This window comes from Capra hircus, chromosome 11 (genome assembly GCF_001704415.2).
Source record: "Capra hircus breed San Clemente chromosome 11, ASM170441v1, whole genome shotgun sequence".
Lineage (NCBI taxonomy): Eukaryota > Metazoa > Chordata > Mammalia > Artiodactyla > Bovidae > Capra > Capra hircus.
In genome coordinates this window covers 60497224-60517731 of record NC_030818.1, presented here as the reverse complement: position 1 = coordinate 60517731, position 20508 = coordinate 60497224, and the positions used below count along the sequence as shown (strand labels likewise).

The window sequence follows — 20508 nt, the reverse complement described above, 5'->3', positions numbered from 1 at the left end:
CTCCTCCAACAATTCCTTTTCTCCCTCTTAAATTTCTTTTTCTCATATTAGGTATCTTGGATCTGTCCCCCTACTTGTTTATCCTGGCAGAATAGCATGTCTGTTAAGAAGCAGCAAATATGATTAAGAACCGTCCCTAACAGCACAGTCACTGAAGCCAGACTACCTGGGACTGAATACCAGCTCTGCCACAGCTGAGTGACCTTGGGATAATTCCTTAACACTTCTGGGCCTCAATTTCCTCAGCTGTACTATGGGTCAAAAAACAATAGTAGCTAACACACATTTTTTCCATTTTCCCCATGCAAGTTTCAAATTAATCTACTGAGTTTCTCATTATAAAATCAACATCTTAGTTCCAGAAAAAAAAGCACTGATGCCTCTTAAGTCTTAAATGCTCTGAGCTCGATCTTTTCACAGCTCCCAACCATTTTCCCTCCTCTGTGAGATGTTTGTTATTTTCTACTTCATTGACATCATGTTTGGAAGACAACTTGCTTTAGTCAATGAAATGTGAGTAGAAGATGCACAGGCCACTTCTGAAAAGAAATTTTAAGAGACTTCACATGGTTCTGTCATCTCATTTCCCTCCTCCATAAGCTGGGACATTCCAGGTAGGGGCTGTTCGTTTGACTCCAAAATGAAAAAGGTATAGGCAGAGTCAGAGCCAGCTCACAAAGGAGAGGTGTTACAACCGAGAAGCAAACCTTTTTTTTCCTAAGCCATGGCATTTCTGGGGTTGGTCGTTATCACAGCATCACCCAGCAAAAGCCTAATACTGGTGAAGGTTAATTTTTGTTCAAACATTGCATGTATCCTTCAGCAGTTATACTTGGCTCAGAGCCATTTATTCTGAGTCCTCTCCTAGATTTCATTTTCCTGGTTGCTGGGTCTCTCTGAGTGTATTATTATTTGCTTACATGGCTCTAGCCACCTTTAGGGCTCAGGTCCACCTGGCTAGGATTCCTTAAGTGTAGCACACTTGCAGTCTCCACTGCCTCTATCGAGAGGTCGTCCCCTGGCCAGGCAACAGGCTCTGACACTAAAGGTAGATTTTCTCTCCCTGTTCTTTTCTTCCGCAAAGCTCAGTGCTCACCCAGCCTCACAGGTAAGGAGGAGTCCGCTTCTTATTTAGCTTCACCCAACACAGAGCCAGATACCACCATCTCTTCCTCTGGATTCCAGTCAGTTGCATTTTAGACCCTTTGATAGTGTCTCACAACTCTCTTTTTTTTTTTAACAAACAGCCCTTTTTAGCATTTTTAAATTTTCTTGGCTGCAGCATGCGGGACCTTAGTTCCCTGACCAGGGATCTAACCCACACACCTTGCATTGGGAGCTCGAAGTCTTAACCACTGGACCACCAGCAATGTCCCCTTATGACTCTTCAATACTCTGGTTTTCACTCTTTATTCTGTGTTTCATTTTGGATACTTTCTACTGGTGTGTATTCAAGTTCACTGTTTCTATCCTCAGCTATGTGGTGTACTTATCAGAGGCATTCTTTGGCATTCAGCTCGTTTTGATTGCCTTGTGACCTTGGTTCTCTCTGGTGGATTCAGGAAGACTTATGATGTGTAGACTTTTTCCTCATTGTTTGGGTAGGGGCTATGTTCTTTATTCTCTTACAGCTTTCTACATCCTAAGTAGAAACGGAATGTTTTCTGTTAGAATTTATGTGGGGCCTGGAAGGGAGGTAAGAAAAAGCTGTGTTTGGCTAGATTCCCAGCCAGGGGCTAAGTTCCTGGTGGACAAGTGATTATCTCTGGGGGCTGTGACTCTTGTTCTCCTTTTAATTTGATTGTAATTTCCCCACTTGCTTTTACAGTGAGCCTACCTGACAAAAACCAGAACACTAAACTTTGACGCAGTTCTTTTAAACAATTGTTTTAAATGACAGTGAAACAATTCCTGAGCACTCCTTTCCTGGACTCACCAGAGAAAACAGTATACTCAGAGGCACCATGGGTTACCCTGCAGAAGGTACAGACACCAAGGAAACAGAGCTCTGCTGCTCAAGGCCACAGCTCCCTCAGCCCCCACTAGGCTCAGAAGGCAACTCTGGGTATTTCCTTTCAGAGCCACCACTTCCCCGCAGCTGGGGAGGAGACTGGGATGCCACCCCTGTTCCTTCGCTTCCCAGTGGGAAAGGGCCAGATGCCAGCCCAAGGGGTAGGTGGCTGTCCCGTGCTTTTCTAGCACCCTCTCTGGCAACTGCCAAGATCTTGGTGATAAAACCACAGCATGGTGTAAGAAAGCTACTCAGAGAGTCAAAGTCTTACTCTCCGCTCTGCCACTGAGTCTGTGACTTTGACCAGTCCCTGAGCCGCTCTGAGCCTCAGTTTCCTCACTCGTAAAATAAAGGTCACAATCACAACCACCTCACAGGACTTCATTTTAGGAGGATCAAATGAGATGATGTTACCCAGAGCATTTTGTAAACTCTAAAGAACCATCATCGTTCATTTTGTTAAGTAAATTAGGCCTGGGAGTAGAATAGGGTGGGAGAAAATAGGCTCCCAGAGTCACTTGCAAATCTCACAGTCTGGGGCCAAATTTGGAGATACAAATAACCTCTCTCTGTTCTCTCTTCTCTTAACCACCTGCTCCCCACCCTCCTTCTGTGGACTGTGTGTGTGTGTGTGTGGTTGCAGCTGCAGGTACCCCTGTAATCACAATACTCAGGGGGCCTCCTTCCTTCCTGTCACCTCTACCCTGGTTCACGGGTATGTGTGCCACAGGAAAGTATATTAGAGCGAGAGGAAATGATGAAGTACTCCGCAAGTGCTTCTCTGCCGGCCCATCTCTAATCCTTTAATTGAAAAGGAGGGCCACCTTAGTAACAATGGTGTGACATCTCTGTCTCTGCCATTGTGTGCAGTGAAGATGCTGCCCAGCTGATTTCTCTGGAAGGAGGGGGAGCTCCTCCCCCTCACACCAGGTGTGCTCCAGGCCCCAGGCCACAGAAACACCCTCCCTCTGCAGCTCAACCAAATATGGACTCCCAGATGGCACTGCCCAAGAGCGGGAGGAAACACAGCCGGGTTATGTTGTGATGGGAGCTATCTGAGGGAGGGCTGAGCCAGGGATAGAGCTGACACCACTGGCTGGTGGGTGATAGAGCACATTTTTTTTTTCAAGTATTTGTTTCTTTTTATTTATTTGGTTCTGCCAGGTCTTCTTTGCAGCATGTGGAATTCTAGTTCCCTGATCAGGGATCAAACCCAGGTCCCCTGCCTTGGGAGCTTGGTGTCTTTCCAGTGGACCACCAGGGAAGTCCCAATAGAGCATATTTTTAAAAAAGCTTCCCTTTCATTAATTTTTCTTGGTGTCATAGAATCTGACCACTCGATCATTGGCACATACTACCCTTTTTCTTTTTGGCATGAGAAAAGGCTTTTTAAAACCTTAATTTATTAATTCATTTCAAAACTATACATATTTGAACATCTGTAAACATGTCTCAACCCAAGATATATAATATTAACAGTAAGTTACTTTATCTATATGTTTCTCTTTTGGGTTGTAGTTTCCATGAATCATGAGACCAAGATGGAATCATGAGGTCAGGAGGCAGGACCATGCTGCCCTTCGATGAAGAGGACCAGGCAGAAGTTTTACTGACACATCTGCCCAGCTACAGGTAGAAACAGAGTCAACAGTCCTGACACACGAGCCTAAGGTTTCGTCTAGTAGTGCAACATTCTGAAGCTCAACGCTGAAACCTCTCTTGCAGGAATTCCCCCTCCACAACCCAGAGGATGGAGAAGTGATGTCCTTAGAAACACATTTTCCGTGGAAGATAAGTTCATAGAAAAGAATTACAAAACCTACAAGGAAGACCAACAACACTAAAGTCTTTGGACCCCCAAAATAAAATTTAATCTTGTATAATATCCCACTGCGCAAGTATCAGTTTATTTATCCATTTACCTGTCAGTGGGCATTCTAAGATATTTCTGGGTTTGTTTTTTATTATTATGTAAGGCCTGGAAAATCCCATGGATGGAGGAGACTGGTGGGCTGCAGTCCATGGGGTCGCGAACAGTTGGACATGACTGAGCGTCTTCCCTTTCACGCATTGGAGAAGGAAATGGCAACCCACTCCAGCGTTCTTGCCTGGAGAATCCCAGGGACGGGGGAGCCTGGTGGGCTGCTGTCTATGGGGTCGCACAGAGTTGGACACGACTGAAGCGACTTAGCAATAGCAGCAGCAAGGACCTATTAAGAATATTCTTTTACGTGTATCCTGATGTACACATTGACTCATGGAGAATGAATATTCAGTTTTATAATATATTTAACCAGATCAAATTTATCAATCTTTCCTCTTTTTGGCTGTTGCTTTTTTGCACTTTATGAGAGTTGGACTGTGAAGAAAGCTGAGCACTGAAGAATTGATGCTTTTGAACTGTGGTGTTGGAGAAGACTCTTGAGAGTCCCTTGGACTGCAAGGAGATCCAACCAGTCCATTCTGAAGGAGATCAGTCCTGGGTGTTCTTTGGAAGGACTGATGCTAAAGCTGAAACTCCAGTACTTTGGCCACCTCATGCGAAGAGTCGACTCATTGGAAAAGACTCTGATGCTGGGAGGGATTGGGGGCAGGAGGAGAAGGGGAGGACAGAAGATGAGATGGCTGTATGGCATCACCGACTCGATGGACGTGAGTTTGAGTGAACTCCAGGAGTTGGTGATGGACAGGGAGGCCTGGCGTGCTGCGATTCATGGGATCACAAAGAGTCGGACCTGACTGAGCGACTGAACTGAACTGAACTGAAAGAAATTACTCCTTTCCCTAGTGCAAAAAAAAATAGTTATTTATGTTTTCTGCCAAGATGAACTTATGAAGACATGCTTTGATGCTATCCTTGATCCATTTAGTGTTGATTTCATATATGTGGTGTTAGGTGGGTATCCTGTTGCAGTTTTATCCATGTGAATGTTTTTCTAGCTTCAATTATTGAATACTCTTTTCCCACTGATATAACTATTAATATTATATTTCATACTGATTCTTCACAGGAGAAATAATTTTTACTCAAAGTCTTAGGAAAACATTATGGCAACATATTACCATTTTAAAAAGTGGTTGAAAAAGTATAAGTTCCAGAAAATGTACTCCCCACTAGCTATGCTTCCAGTCCTTCCCTCACAGCATCAGGCAAGCACCTGCTTGGTCCATCTCTCTTCAGTGCGGTGCTGAGGGCATGAAGCCAGAAGAAGGTTCTGCTGTAGGGCGGCAGAGGACTCTGGTTTGCCTGAACAGAGACAGAAACAATTTACAGGCCTGAGGGAACCAGGTCTGGGGACAGGAATGGGCTAGCTCAGAATAATTCTGAACAATAAGGCACTGTTATGAGCTGGGTTGAATTGTCTTCCCTCCAAAGATACGCCCTAGCCTCTGAACCTGTGGACAAGAACCTATTTAGAAACAGCATCTTTGGCGATGTAATCAAGTTAAGATGAGGTCATACTGGATCAGGATGGACCCTAATTCAGTGACTGGTGTCCTTACAGGAAGAGGGAAGTCTGAGCACAAACACACGTGGGAGAAGACACGCGATGACGGAGTCTGAGAAACCAGTGATGAGTCTACAAGCCGAGAAGTGCCAGAGACTGCCAGCAACCATGAGACAGTGGGAGGAGGCAAGGGAGGATCCTCCCCTACGCCTTCAGACAGGACATGGTCCTCTCAACACCTTGATTTCTGACTCGTAGCCTCCAGAACTGTGAGGGAATCCACTTCTGCTGTTTTGAGGTGCCCAAAGCTTGTGGTAATTTGTTAGAGCAGTGCTAGGAAATGGACACAGGCACCTTGTCCCTTACCAAGCAAGGGCCAGGCAGTGTGAGGGAACACAAGGCTGATGGGTCCCTGCCTTTCCCATCCCCAGGAAAGGTGACTCCATACCCCTCCATCTCCTCTGGACCCCATCCTCCAAGGGAAGGAGCCCGGCTCTGCCAGCCATTCTTAACATAAAAATCCAGGGAAGGAAGGAAACAGCCAGGGGAGGATCTGAGAGCCAGGAAGAGGGCAGGGACACCTGCAGGGAGAGCAGTGGGGTCAGGGCTGGGGGAAGTGAGAGAAGCTCTGAGAGTCTCTCATTTCATTTAGCCATATAGGAGAAATGCAAGTGAAAGCCGAGTTGCTTTTAAATGACTTTTCGTTTCATGACCTCTTGGCTGCGCTGGGGCCCCTAGCATGGAGGTGAGTCCCACAGCAGAAGCTCTGGGAGCTTTGGGGCTGAAAGCTTGGTGGACACTCCTCTCTTGCTCCAGCAGCTCTCTGAGGAGGGCGCTGACCTCCGTGATAAAACTGAGGCTGTGGAGCCTCTGCTCAATGGCCAAATTCAAACAGCTCAGATGGCCCTGTGCCTAGCTCAGACCTGGAAATGGCCCGGAGCCTCGAGGAAGCTCGAGGCCAGCCCTACCCCTGGTCTGCACCCTCGGCACAGCCTTACCTCCTACGGGGATGGCAACTTGGTTTCCCTTGAGGAGAATGAATGAACGTGTGTTTCTGGCACTGAGGCTTGGCCAGGCAAGGCACACAGAGGGGGAGGCCACCAAAGGGGCTCTGGAGCCAAACTGCCAGGGTTCCCCCCAGCTCTGCCTCTCCCTAGCTATATGAGCATGCTATCCAACTGCCTGGGCCTCTGTTGCCTTATCTGTAAAATGGACATGATACTAGTTCTCACTTCAGGGAGACTGAGTTAATACAGAAAATGATGTGCTGGGAACAGTACTGGCACAGAATAAACACTTGATCAAATCCAGCTCTCAAGTGTTAAAAGCATGATGCTCTTGTCAGATCTGACCAGACCTTAGCTACAAATAATATATATTATCAAGAAGAAGACTTTGATAGGTTGATTCCATTTGGTGTAAGAATAAATTTCTCCCTAATTATACGTTATACCATAAATTGTACATATATATATATCTTAAATTGTACCTTAAAATATTAGCTAACTGTAACATTACATGTATATTTAAAAATACAAATACTGACAAATCTCTCCATGCCAGAGAATTTCAAATAATTTATGCAGATACTTCACCCTGGAGGGGAACATAACTCCTTAGAGTCGCTAAAGGGCTGCACATAGTGATTTCCTTCCAAAGAATACAGTATGGAAGAGAGTGGAGGTAATTTTACAGTGGAAAAACCTGCCCAGCATTACCTCAAGCAGAGGTCAACCCAAGGTCAGCACCAACAGTGATAAGTCACGTTGATGGATATACCCTCGACCTGATGTGATGAGATAATGCTTTACCTCTGTGTTCTTCTCCCCAGAATCCTAAACACCAGTTTTCAATGAGAAAAAGCTCAGATAAATCCCAGGTGAGGAACAGAAGCAGTCTACAAAATAGCTGCCCAGTACCCCTTGTAACTGCCAAGGTCATCTAAAACAAAGTCCGAGAAGCTGGCACAGTCAAGAGAAGCCTGAGGAGACACAACAACTAAATGTAATGGGGTGTCCAGATGAGACCCCAGAACGGAAAAAGGAAATTTGGTAAAAATCAAGGAACTATGAATAAAGTATGCTGCTGCTGCTAAGTCACTTCAGTCGTGTCTGACTCTGTGCAACCCCATAGACAGCAGCCCACCAGGCTCCCCCATCCCTAGGATTCTCCAGGCAAGAACACTGGAGTGGGTTGCCATTTCCTTCTCCAATGCATGAAAGTGAAAAGTGAAAGTGAAGTCGCTCAGTCGTATCCGACTCTTCACGACCCCATGGACTGCAGCCCACCAGGCTCCTTCGTCCATGGGATTTTCCAGGCAAGAGTACTGGAGTGGGTTGCCATTGCCTTCTCCGGAATAAAGTATGAACTGTAGTTAATAATACTGTGTCAACATTGATTTGTTAATTGGGACAAATGTGTCATACTAAGGTAAGATGTTAGTAAAAAGGGAAACTGTTTTCCTTTTTCATATGGGAGTTTCATATGGGAACTCTCTGTGTGGTGTTGACAAAAATTCTGTAAATCTAAAACCAGTCTGTTTAATGAAAATATTGGGAACACATGCCTTTGATGATTGATAGGACGTTTCAAAGTCTACATCACTCATTTGTAACCCACACCGCCACATGGTCTCTCCTATGGTTTTGTCATGTGGCCATTTAACATGGGAAACCTGGCACAGGGTTGGCTGTTTGGAGCTGACTGTGCCATAGTCTGTAGCTGTGTGACCTTGGGCATGTTCCTAATCCTGAACCTCCCCTTCCACCTGTGAAGTGAAGGAGGTATGCCAGACAGCAATGATGATATGAACAATAATTAACAACGTTTACTCAGCGCTTTCTAGTTCAAAATGCTTCACCTGAATTAATTCATTGAATCCTTACAATGACCTATGAGAAAGGTATTAGCAGGATCCCCATTTTTCAGAGGAGGAAATGGACTTCATTCTGTGGAAAAGGACTTCATAAAGTCCTTCCAGCTCATATGAACCACAAAGCTTTCGTCCCTTTCTCTGAAGACATTTCTCAAGGCAAATCACATGAGCTCTGGAGTGTGGCCAGCACCAGCTGAGGGACAATCAGCACAGTCACCACCCCTCCAATCGCAGTTTCTGCTTCTGTTGACTGGGGACTGCATTCCACCTACATCTACAGAGATTTCTGGGAGCTTGAGAATACAACACAGAACTCACAGCAGTTGATGAATACGTTTACCTCCTTTGTTTAAAATGGCCAAGCTCATATACCCCCAAATAGGTGCAGGAGTGTGGAGACAACTAGTAAATGTGGTAGGAACAGGTGGCCTGAGTCCAAGGCCAGCCAGGAGAGGGTTACTGTCCACCAGCTGCGTGGCAGTCTGGGATGGCTATAGGGACATTGTGGCTGATTCCTAACCAGCCTGCTAACCAAAGAGCTGGACCAACCCAGCTTTGCTGCAGTGGGTGGTGGGGCTTTTCCCCGCACCAACAAGCAATTTTCTGACACCCACTGGGTGTCCTACAAATCAACTCACTTCTGACACTATCTACCTGAAGACAGTGTCAGGTCCTAGAGGTTAAGGACTCAGCCCCACAAGACTGCCCTCATCCTCCCTCAACTTCAGATGCCAAATGCAAGCCCAGACTGTCACCTGTGCTTCTGACCAACTGGCTCTAGATTAGAGGTTAATTGAAACCCCTCTTTGGGTTTGATTAATTTGCTAGAGTGATTCACAGAACTCAGGAAATCCATTTACTCACTTAGATTACAGGTTTATTTTAAGAGGATATAATTCAGGAACAGCCAGATGGAAGAGATGTGCAGAGCAAGGTACAGGGCCCTCTCTGAGTGCCCACTCTCTTCAATGTTCACCAGAAGTGCTTGATGCATTTTTGTTATATGAGTTTCACAGCTAATGATTATAGGAAACATGAGATGGTAAAAATAGCAAACCTGGAGAAGTTGCAAAGTCCTCCCTGGCTGGGCCTTGATTTTCTGTAAATAGGAAGTATCACTCCTGAAGACTGTGGCAACTCCCAGGATGTCTGCATTCAACATGAGACCCAAACACAGAGGAGTGGGTCACTGACAGAGAAATTTCAGCCAGTGCCAGCTGCCTGCAAGGAAAGACAGAAGGGAGGCAAATGGCTTTCACTCTTCACGAAGGACACGGAATGAATTCCATATTATAGAAATGCCCAAACCCTCTCAGTTCCTGGCTGAAGGCAGCCCAGGCAAATGGTGGTCTCAGGTACCCTGGCCTCTTCCTCAAGGACAGCAGGCTGGACACCGAGGGAAGACTTATTGCCTAGCTCAAAGCTGGGGGAGCAGAAAACTAAGCCAAGGAGTGCTGTGCTTAGTCACTCAGTCGTGTCTGACTCTTTGCAACCCCTGGACAACCTGCCAGACTCCTTTGTCCATGGGGATTCTCCAGGCAAGAATACTGGAGTGGGTTGCCATACTCTCCTCCAGGGCATCTTCCCAACCCAGGGATCGAAGCCAAGTCTCCCACACTGCAGGAGGAGTCTTTACCATCTGTGCCACCAGGGAAGCCCAAGAATACCGGAGTGGGTAGCCTATCCCTTCTCCAGGGGCTCTTCCCAACCCAGGAATCAAACCCGGGTCTCCCTCATTGCAGGCGGATTCTTTACCAGCTGAGCTGCCAGTATCTTCCCCGAAAGTGTTTACTTGAAATATGCACCAAAATGAGTCACAAAAGAAAACAGAGAAACCAGTGATATGTGTAACCAGGCTCTCCTTTCTGTTCCACGAACCAGGGAGATGTGATGGCAAGAATACTAGTGAGCAGAGCCTGCTCTGCAGAGGTCTCAGCTTGAGAAATCTGCACGCCCCCACACTTCCGGCCTTGGACCAAGATTAAGAGAGGAAACCGAAACTGTGCCCAGGCAGAAAAGCCCCCACGGGAAACCAGCCATTGGTCCAGAGAACCACAGCCGCTGGCCAGCCGGTGCTCTCCTCCCTTGAGAGAGAACGGGCTTGTAGAGGTCACATGTGTCCTGCTCCCTATTCCCAAATAAGAGGCCTTGACCTTTGACAGCATCAAATAACAGCATTTCCTGAGCATTCCCAGCTCATTTAATCCACCTCTCAAGGGAGTTAGATCCAGGGTGTTTGTATCTGACAGGTCAGGAAACTGAGGGTTGGAGACATGAAGTACCTGGCCTAAATTTACATGACCAAGAAGTAGCTCAGATCCAACCTGGGACTTTAAACACCAAGTCCGGGATGTATCCTCTTGTGCTGCTACTGTTGAATCAGTAGCCAGTGGCTTTTTCAAGGGTTCTCACATCCGTGAGCTTATACATTCTGGGTGAGAAATACCAGGCGTGGATCACTCCGCCTTCATCTCCCACAGCACAGCTGAGAAAAGAGCATGCCAGGAGGTGGGACTGCCAGCAGCTGCAGTCTGCGTGGTTAGGGTAGCCAGCCTCTGTGCGTGCATGTGTGCTCAGTCGTGTCCAACTCTCTGCAGCCCCAAGGACTGTAACCCGCCAGGCTCCTCCTCAGAGTGAGTTGCCAGTTCCTCCTCCAGAGGATCTTCCCGACCCAAGGATCAAACCCGCATCTCCCAAGTCTCCTGCATTGCAGGCGGATTCTTCACCAGTACGCCACCTTGGAAGCCCATCCAGCCTCTGAGCGAGACTCAGATCCAGGTTTTTTTCCATGATACCAGCTGGCTGCCTCCTCCCCATCCCACCCATAACCCCCACCAGTCCTTTCCCACCACCACATCTGGAAAATTGACTCAGGTGACAGTGGGCTCCTCATCCCCATGTTGGAAGATGCCATGACATTTATGAGGCTCTTCAAAGTGGGAACACTTGTCCTGGCTTTTCCCCAGCCCTGTGTTAAGTAAAGGTCATGATGTTTGTTAAAATGTGAGCACACGGGTGCCTCGCTCACAGGAAAGTGTTTTCAGAGGCTGTGCCTTAGATAAGGCTGACTCCTGCAGGCTTTGCCACAGATAGGCACAACTCCCCCAGACCCCCACCCTTTGTTAGAGAATAAGACTCGAAGCTCCAGCTCAGTCCTCTTGCTAGACTTCGGGGAGCCCTAAGTCTGATGGGACTGCCCCTTTTCTCACCCACCTGAGGTCTGTGCTGCGGAACATTCTAACCACTCAAGAAAGGCAGGAACAACGAGGGGTTCAAGTGCAAAGATGGTTTCCAGTCTCCCTCTGGAAGAGCAGTTTTTCTGGCTATGAAGAAAGTTTTCAATCCATCTCCACAGAGGATCCTAAAGTCATTCCTCATTCTGTGAGGCGCTTGATTGCAGACCCAGGGCCCCAAGGGTGCCTGAAGCCCTCACTTGGTCACTGCACTAAGACATGGTTCATGTATTTGCCCAGCACAGAGGTCAGGACAGCCGCAGCAGCCTCTCCAAGGTAGTAACTGGAAATGATCCTCCCAGCGAACCCCTTCCTCCACTCCTGTCCCAGCAGGTGAAAATCATAGAGGTGCTAACAAATAGCGGGGAGTGAAGTGGAGCTGGAGCTTTAATTGGCCTTGAAACATCCACTGCTCCTGCCTTTCTTGAAGTGGTTGGAATGTTCTACAGCACAGACCCCAGGTGGGTGAGAAAAGGGGCAGTCTTGTCAGACTGCTCACAGAAGCCAGCCAGGCAGGAAGGACCAAGCTGGAGTTCTGAGACTTGCTATCCAATAAGAAGTCGGGGTCCGGGGGAGTTGTGCCTGTCTGCAGAGGGGCTTCCAGAAGGCAGCCTTATCTCAGGCATGACCGCTGAAACTTTTTCCTGTAAGCCAGACACCAGGATGCTGAAAAACAAAAACAATTTTTTTTTTAATTAAGGTATTTATTAAGAGCAGTTTTAGGTTCACAGCAAAATTGAGGGGCAGATACAGAGATTTGCCATATATGCCCTGCCCCCATATATGCATGGCCTTCCCATCAACATCCCCCACCAGAGGGGTATGTTTGTCACAAATAACGGACCTCCACAGATCTATTGTAATTACCCAAAGTCCATAGTTTACTTTAGGGTTCACTCTTGGTGTTGTCTAGTTTTAATCATGTCAAACAGCACTTGCAATCAACCAGATATGAGGCAAGCAGCCACGGTTGTTCTGGAGGAAACCCAGATAGGAGGCTCTGATCCAAGAAGTGATAGGTCCTACTTGGGAACACGCATTGAGCATAGGAGCAGAACTGGCCCAGACAAATTAGACACAGGTTTTAGTTTCCCTCTTTCCTTAAATACAGGTGTAGACTGCTCTGTGGCTGAAAATAATTGTTGGTTCCTTGGAGATGTAGCTACTGAATTGTTCAAGAAGTGTCTGTGGGAGATGAGGTGGCCATAGGATGGCAGACTGACCCTCTCCACAGCCCAGGAGAGAGAAAAGGCTGTGGCAACGCACTGGACAGAGACTGCTGCTTCTTGGACTGGCCTGTGGCTGGGACCAGGACCTTCAGACTGGAGACTATTACGGTCATCTTCTCTGAGCCAAGGAGATCAGGCCACACCTCTACCTATGTGGCGGGAGGGGGTGGGGCATGGGGATATTGCACTTACCTTAGTGTGTTCTCACAGTCATTCATCCCGTGGCAGGCAAGGGAGATGCCTTAGGCTGGGGGAGGAAAGGATTTCCCCTCCTCTCTGTTTGGTAAGTGGGCTTGGAGACTGCTGTTGGTCGGCCCTTGTGGGTACCAGACACTCCTAAGGCGGATGGAAAGTACTCTCAGGAGCCTGTTGTCAGAGAAGCTGTAGGGCTGACAGCAGGGCCATGTCCTCTCCCCTGGGCTTGGCAGAGTCACCAAGAGACCAGTCTCATGAGCACAGAGGCAGAATCAAGGCAGCAAGGTGAGAAGGCTGGATGAGAAAGGTTTCGTGGAGCTCATGCCAGGCTGTGCCTCAGGAAACTCTCAGAAATCCTGGAGAAGGAAACTCGACGTTTTGGATGTAGGAAGGAAGTATAATTTCATTTTGGATACAGTGAAATTTAATGAAAGGTGAACAGCATAATACAACACACTCACTTCACAGATGAAGAAAGCAGGGGTCAAAGGGCCTGAGAGAGAGACTGAGAGAGTCTGCTGTCTGAGGAGAATGAGTCAAGTCTCCGACGGTAGCCATAACCCAGGAGTTCCTGGGATCCTGTGCGGCATTCTCGACAGCTGCATCTGCTTAGACTTTGGGTAAGGGTGTACAAATGATGCCAGATCGCACAACCTCCTTCTATTTCACTCATTTTTGCTAAGTCACTTCAGTCCTGTCCGACTCTGTGCGACCCCATAGATGGCAGCCCACCAGGCTCCCCCGTCCCTGGGATTCTCCAGGCAAGAACACTGGAGTGGGTTGCCATTTCCTTCTCAAGTGATTGAAAAATAATTTGGGGGTGTGGGGGAAGCCAAACATTAGAGTCAATCAAATATGGAAAATAGTACAACCTTATAAGACTGAAAATGTGTCAAGAGAAATGAAACAGAGAATTCTAGAATGGAATGTTAGTTGCCACTCTCCCTCCACACCCCTGGCACTGAATGAGAAGAGGTTAGAGGAGTATCACCAAGGAGTATCACCAGCACCTCATGATTTAGCATAGAGAGGGCTGAGAGGGTGAAAGTCAGCCTGGGGAAAGTTGAGGAGAAATCCCAGCAAAAAACCCATCAGGGAGGCCAACAGGAGCTGGAGGAGCCGCTGCACTTGGCCTTTTTTTACGGCTCTGTGCTCCCTTCCAGGAATGAGCCAAAGCCCCAGGAAGAGGCCACATCCCTGCTAAGTGAAGAGGACCCTGGTGTGGGGCACTGAGCGCATTTCAGGAAAGAGAGCCGAGCCCAGATCTGTCATCCACCTGTCGCTGTAACACTCAGACCTCAGTGAAGCAGGAAGTACTCTCATCCTCCAAACTCTAGGGTCAAAGGAATGACAGGTAGGTAGAAAGGTATCATGAGGGCCCTCACTTTCAGAGCATTGCATGGTCTGGCCAGACTTACTCATGCAAAATTAAAAGAAATGTTAGGGAAGCTAAGCCAACATGCTAGATGTTTTTAAGGAACAAAAAGAAGGCAGAGGAGGGGAAGAGAAAAAAATAAGAAACAGAATATGAAAAGATAAACAAAGCAAGTCTAGAGGTAATCACTGTCCCTGTTATAGAAGACACCTCCTGAGTGCTTCATACTATAGAACCAATACAAATATTTAATTATATTAATTTAATAATTACATTAATTCAACATTTAATAAATTATATCCATTTAGTGTATAAACATATTTGGTATGTTTTTGAAACAATAAAAAAGAGCCCAAGGATGAGTGGATAAATCAACTAAATAAAAAGGCAATTGGAGTGAAGGCAAAAAATTAGGGACAAAAACAAGAAATTTATAGATCTATTAGATAAGTTAGAAACATCAAAGAAGCTAACAAATTTTCTGGCTCAGAGGGAAAGCTTGAGATAATTACAGTGAACATGGAGGAAAATGACAAAGCAACTAAAACAATTAAGAACATGTTGTTCTATAGAAGACAAGCAAAACCATCCAACACAGGGATAACTGGTATTGAATTTAAGGTCAAGTTGATGAGCACTAGTCCCCTACAGCCCTAACTTCCTTTTGCAAATACATAGAAAAGCTTGATTTTAAAATACAAAAACACCATTTTAAAATGTTATCTCCAAGCTCCAAGCAAGCAAGGCAAATCTTTAAGGACAGAGTAGGAATATTACCAAACGGAATCTGGATGTGCCCGTCTGACACATAGCAAAGGCAATCTACTGACAGCAGGTTGTGGTGAAAGAAAGTACAGCTTTTATTATAGGGCACCAAGCAAGGAGAACTGGTAGCTCATGTTCAGAAGACCCAAACTCCCCAGTCCCTTCCAGGGAAGGGTTTGTAAAGACATTATGAAGCGTAGGGCTGTAGGATGTGTGATCAGCCCAGGCACAATTCCCTGGTTGATGGTGATGCTTTGGGAATCTCAGTTATCAGTTTTCTGGCTCCAGCTAGTCTGGGGTCCATGTGATGATGGTCAGCATGTAGTTAACTTTTTCCTCCTGGTGGGTGTTCTAGTATTTGCAAAACATCCAAAGATATGGCTTAGGATATTATTTATAGCCCTTGAGGGGGAACTAAAGGTCCTTGACTTTGTTTTATGGCCAAACTATCATTTCATCTTGCTTGACTGTTTTTATTTGTTTCTGTATTTTCTCATGTCTTTAATTAAAATTGCTCTTTGTAACTCAAGCAAGGCCTAGGAGGCTAAAGCTTCTCTACAAACAACAGGCAAGGGACCCAGGGGAAGGGGGTGGTCTGTCCCTGGGAAGGTCCCACAGGGTCGTGCTCAGTGTCAGGAACAAAGATGTAAATAAGAGCTGAAGCAGCAAGACCCACAGGGGACTCAGACTGGGTGACTGCGGTTGTGATTTCAGTTGAGTCATGAGCCCCAGATGTAGCAGAATCTTGAGGTCAGGAGATAGGACCATACTGCCTTTCAGTGAACAGGACCATTCAGTACAGTACGGGCTGTACTGAATATACCTATCAGCCCAGCTATGGGTAGAAACAGTCCTGATCCACTAGCCTAAGATTTGGTCCAGCAGTGCTATGCCCTAAAGGACAACACTGAAACCTCCCTTGCGAGAATCCTCCCTCTGTAACCCAGAAAACACAGGAGAGATGTCCTCGGAAAGATGAGTTCCATGGAAGATGAGCTCATAGACAAGAATTACAGAGTCTTCATAGACAAGAATTACAGAGTCTACAAGGAAGACCAACAACGCTAAAGTCTTTAGACTCCCAACACAAAAAGATTTACACTGGAGATAATATGCAAAACCTTGAAGAGATTTTAAATTAAAATGTATATGAAACTTCAGAGAACTAAATGAATTAATAGCCACCACCATAATTAGGAACAGATGGTTATGAAATAAAAACAGACAAACATTCTACACAGTTAAAACTATTAGAAACTAATAATGTAGTTATTGAGATATCTAGACATAACCTTCTTTGTGTTCTATAGGTATGTGAGTGCTTTTTATACACAAGCATTCACGAGTCCATACATAGAAGATTTGGAAGAATGTATACATCAAGTTGTGAATAATGGTTAACTCTGAAAATGGAACTGTGGTATCTTTAATTTTCTTCTTTTTGCCCATCTGTATCTTTTAACTTTTTTTTTTACAGTGAATGTGTAATATTTTATCAAAAGAAAAATCAATAAGGGAGATATTTTAATCTTAAAAAGATAGGGGGAGGTTTGCAGGGCTTCTGAATCAGCCCAAAATCATGAGTTAAACTGTGAGAAGTTAATACAATTGTATTATCACATGAAAACAGTTGAATAATTTCTGAGCAAATGTTTAGAGTATATTCAGTATCGTCTAACATTATTTATAGACTAAGTTTTATGTCCAAAATAATTCACTTCAAGGAGAAATAGGCAGGCATCTTCCAGAGGGGCTATAGCTGAGGTCCACTGAGGGGCTGGTATGACTGCAGAGAAGGGGGACCTCCCCTGTAGAATCAGACCCTGTGGACAAAGAAAGCAAGCTTTGAGTGTGAGCCAAGCATCTGAAGTCATGAGAGCAGGTGCTCAGAATTCCGGACACTGATTGGGGTTCAACCTGCTTTTCACATGGGAAACTGATAACGTCCGGGTGAGGAGGAACAAAGATTATTCGTTTAATGACGAAGGGTGAGTCTCCCTGAGCAACAGGTAAGGCCACCAATGGTAAATTTACATTATTTCAAGAACATGGCCTTTAAAACAGCTTTTCTAACCCCAGTGCACTATGTTCTCCCCAGACACAGAGTCCTAAAGGAACGGGTCACACCTGCAGTGTGGCAGAAATATCTTTGACTCCAGTCCCCACTCTGTCCTTCCACAGGCAGGACTTCAGTATCTTATCAACATCACCGCCACAAATAAAGCCTTTCTGTACTTCTCCTTGGTGCCATTCTCCTCTCTGCTTCAGTAGGATTTGCTGGGGCTTTTGCCGTGATTGCCAACCTAGCCATCACCAAGGTCAGTGACGTGGACTCCATACATCACTGCGGTGTTGGCCATTAACCACACAGCGCCCAGGTTGTTGTTGGCATTGTCACTGCCCAGTAAGGATGTCGTCACCCTGTTCTCTGATCATGGCCACCACTGCTCCATACTGTGCCCCTGAGCCGCTTAGACCAAAAGATGCCCTTTCTCAAGATGCCCAGTGTTTTCCTCTACCAGGAACTGTCATAATCTCCTGATTTTGTTGGGATGCACACCTGACTGCCATTTGCTGTTAAGATTTGTCCACAGTGTCCATTACATGAATGCGCTTCCTTCAGTGTGGCAGAGCACAGACTGCACAGCCCTCTGACCGCCCTCAGAAGAGGTGTGTCTCCTCACGGTATTCACAGCTTCTTTGTAAGACTCCAAAAGGAAAGCCCCAGCTATATTCATTTACTTATGGCCTCCTGGCCTCTTCTACCCAGAGCTGGGTCAGAGGTCCTCAACCATCAAACACCCAAGGGTACATTCAAGAGAATCCTCCCCATCAAGTTCAAGCCAGAGCCTTCAACATCGGAGTGAACTCTTTGTCGATGTGGGCATACTCTTCAAAGGTCAAGGTTACCGTTATTTTTTCCCTAGAGATGTCAACCTGCTCTCCTAGGATCCAGCAGTTAAGACTTAAAGGTTCTTTTCATTTCTTCCAGCAGCCCTAGCAGGTTGCTAGGTCTATGCAAAGCAGAGACCTGAAATCCCACTTGGATATCCCACAAATACACCTTCCCTTGCATACAGCTGTGGTCCCAGGGGATTCTGCCACACGATTGTGACTTGTCAGAAATGCCCTATGCTCAACAGCCCATTATGGGGGCCCTGCTATCTCTTTGTTTATTCACAACTCTTAATAACCAAAGCCAACCCAACCTACATTAAGGTATTTGAACTAAACTGAGAAGTCTCTCCCTCTAAATTTGCCCTGAGTTAGATTTCCTGGGAGGTGGACACCAGTCAGTGTTCACTGAGCATCCCTGTGAATTTAAAGCTCTGGGCTGGATACAGATGGGACTCTAAGATGGATAGACAAGGTTTCTTCATGGAAGAAGCTCCCAGTTTATGAATAGTCCCGCTATAATCAGTATTTGCATCCCCTTTCACTCTTAAAAATGTCACAGTTTGGAGGCTAAAAGTTTCACAGTCACCCTAGAGATGAAGCACAGTTATATGAAGAGGACTTAGAAATCCAGAGTGGAAATACCACCAAATGTTGGGTGAAGAGTTGTTATAGTTTCTCAGAAGGGAAACTGAGGCTCTGGGTATTTAAGTGGCTCCCCAGGACCATGAGGCCTTTGGGCATCACTGGAACCAGTATCTGAGGTTCCTTCCCTTACCAGCCCCATCACACATCTCTCCCCATGGGGAAAATGAGGCTTCCAGAGAGGGAGAGAGATACCCAGCAGTAGAGAGCACATCCCAAGAAAGAAAGTCTGCTTTCATTGCTCATAAAGACAAACAAAAGGTTCAAAAACATTTTAAGGGGGCACTAGGGAGAGTTATGGATTTCAGACTTGTGGAAACTACTTGGCATTTACACACACCACAGTTTCTGAATGCTGAATGGAAAAGAGTTCAGGGTCTGTGTGTGTGCTGCACAAGGGTAGGGGGCAAGAATGTGTCTAGCTGACTGCATTTTAGAGGCCCAAGTATATCATTAGAGGTTTTGTCTGGGGCCCTGGCCCTGCACTGGCCCTGCGTCTCACACACAGGCTCATTCCCAGGCCTGCCAAGCTCCTCCTGTACCCACCTTCCTGATTCTCCTTGTTGAGGAGGAAAAAGATGAAGGCTCTCTTATTGTCAATGTCTTTTGCCTTTGTCTGAAGAAAGGAGCTAATTGAGGGACATCCGGCTTGGGTGCCCATGTTTGGTTTAATTATTTACCCTTTGTGTGGCTAACCCCACCACCCACACGTGGAGATGTCCCAAAGCACCCTGCTGATCAGGGAGTTTTCTTCTGTTGAGTTTAAGTGCAGCCTGCAAGGGAGGGCAAAGCAGTGGGGCACGCAGAACAGAGACCACTCTGAAACCCCAAGTCTTTCCCCAGGCTTGACAGAGGGGGCAGAGAGGGAATCCCCACAGCCTGGGGGACTGACAAAGACAAGTCAGCAACATCCCAGTCACTGACATCTTTCTGCATCTTGTCAAAGAATAATTTTCAAAACATCGAAAACATGGTTCAACACAGATGACCCTCGAGAACATTATGCTAAGTGAAATAAGCCAGTCATAAAAGGACAAACACTGCAATGATTCCATTTAAGTGATGTGTCTGAAATAGTCAGATTCACAGATCTAGAAAGTAGAATGGTGGTTGCCAGGGGCTGCTGGGAGATGGCAGAGAGAAGTCACTGTTTAAGGGGCTGCTGGGAAGGGGCAGAGAGAAGTATTGTTTAAGGGGTATAAACTTTCAGTTCTGCAAGATGAAGGGGTTCCAGAAATCTGTTTTACAATGTAGATATCCTTAACGCTACTGAACTGTACACTTAAAAATGCTTGAATTTGATGATTTTTTTCCCCCCTTTTAACCATCAACACAAACACACACAAAGTCAAAAACATGACTGTAGGGATGGCACAGGGAGTGTCTCAGGGAGGATGAAACTATTCTGTATCCTGCATGTGGTAGTGGTTTCACTCTTTAAATGGGTTAAAGTACATAGAACTGCATATGAAAAAATTACCATGTACCATTTTCCTATATGGTAATTTTTTCATTAAAAAATTTAAAACATAGCTTTTATACAAATATAGCATGAACCTATAACAAAAATGTATTTCATTAATTAATGAGAGAACCAGAAGGAGGGTTCAAAATACGACAGGAGACACTGAAATATTTATAATAACTGAAGAGTACTGAAATGATTGCTAAATTATGGTATATACGATAAAACCTTGGTCATTTGATTAAAATATTATCTGCATCACTGTATAACAGTCCTGCATTGCTATTAGGTTTCTACAGTTTCCTTATAAAGTTGTAAAATACCCTAATCAATAGTAAACACAAGTTAGACAAAGGTCCGTGGTGGTGATT

The 20508-nt window shown here is 45.8% G+C and overlaps 1 protein-coding gene and 1 long non-coding RNA gene across 2 annotated transcripts in view; one reads left to right on the top strand and one right to left on the bottom strand.

Annotated features, from left to right (window-relative positions):
- Positions 1 to 20508, bottom strand: part of B3GNT2 (UDP-GlcNAc:betaGal beta-1,3-N-acetylglucosaminyltransferase 2) — a 138841-nt gene that overhangs the window by 31031 nt on the left and 87302 nt on the right. The window contains exon 2 of the transcript XR_001918815.1: positions 9393 to 9556. The gene's annotated coding sequence lies outside the window, so the exon portion shown is untranslated. The remainder of the gene's footprint in view (positions 1 to 9392; positions 9557 to 20508) is intronic.
- Positions 1024 to 3857, top strand: LOC108637148. Its single transcript, XR_001918816.1, has 3 exons — positions 1024 to 1108; positions 3530 to 3643; positions 3737 to 3857. It is a non-coding gene; the product is annotated as an uncharacterized LOC108637148 (long non-coding RNA).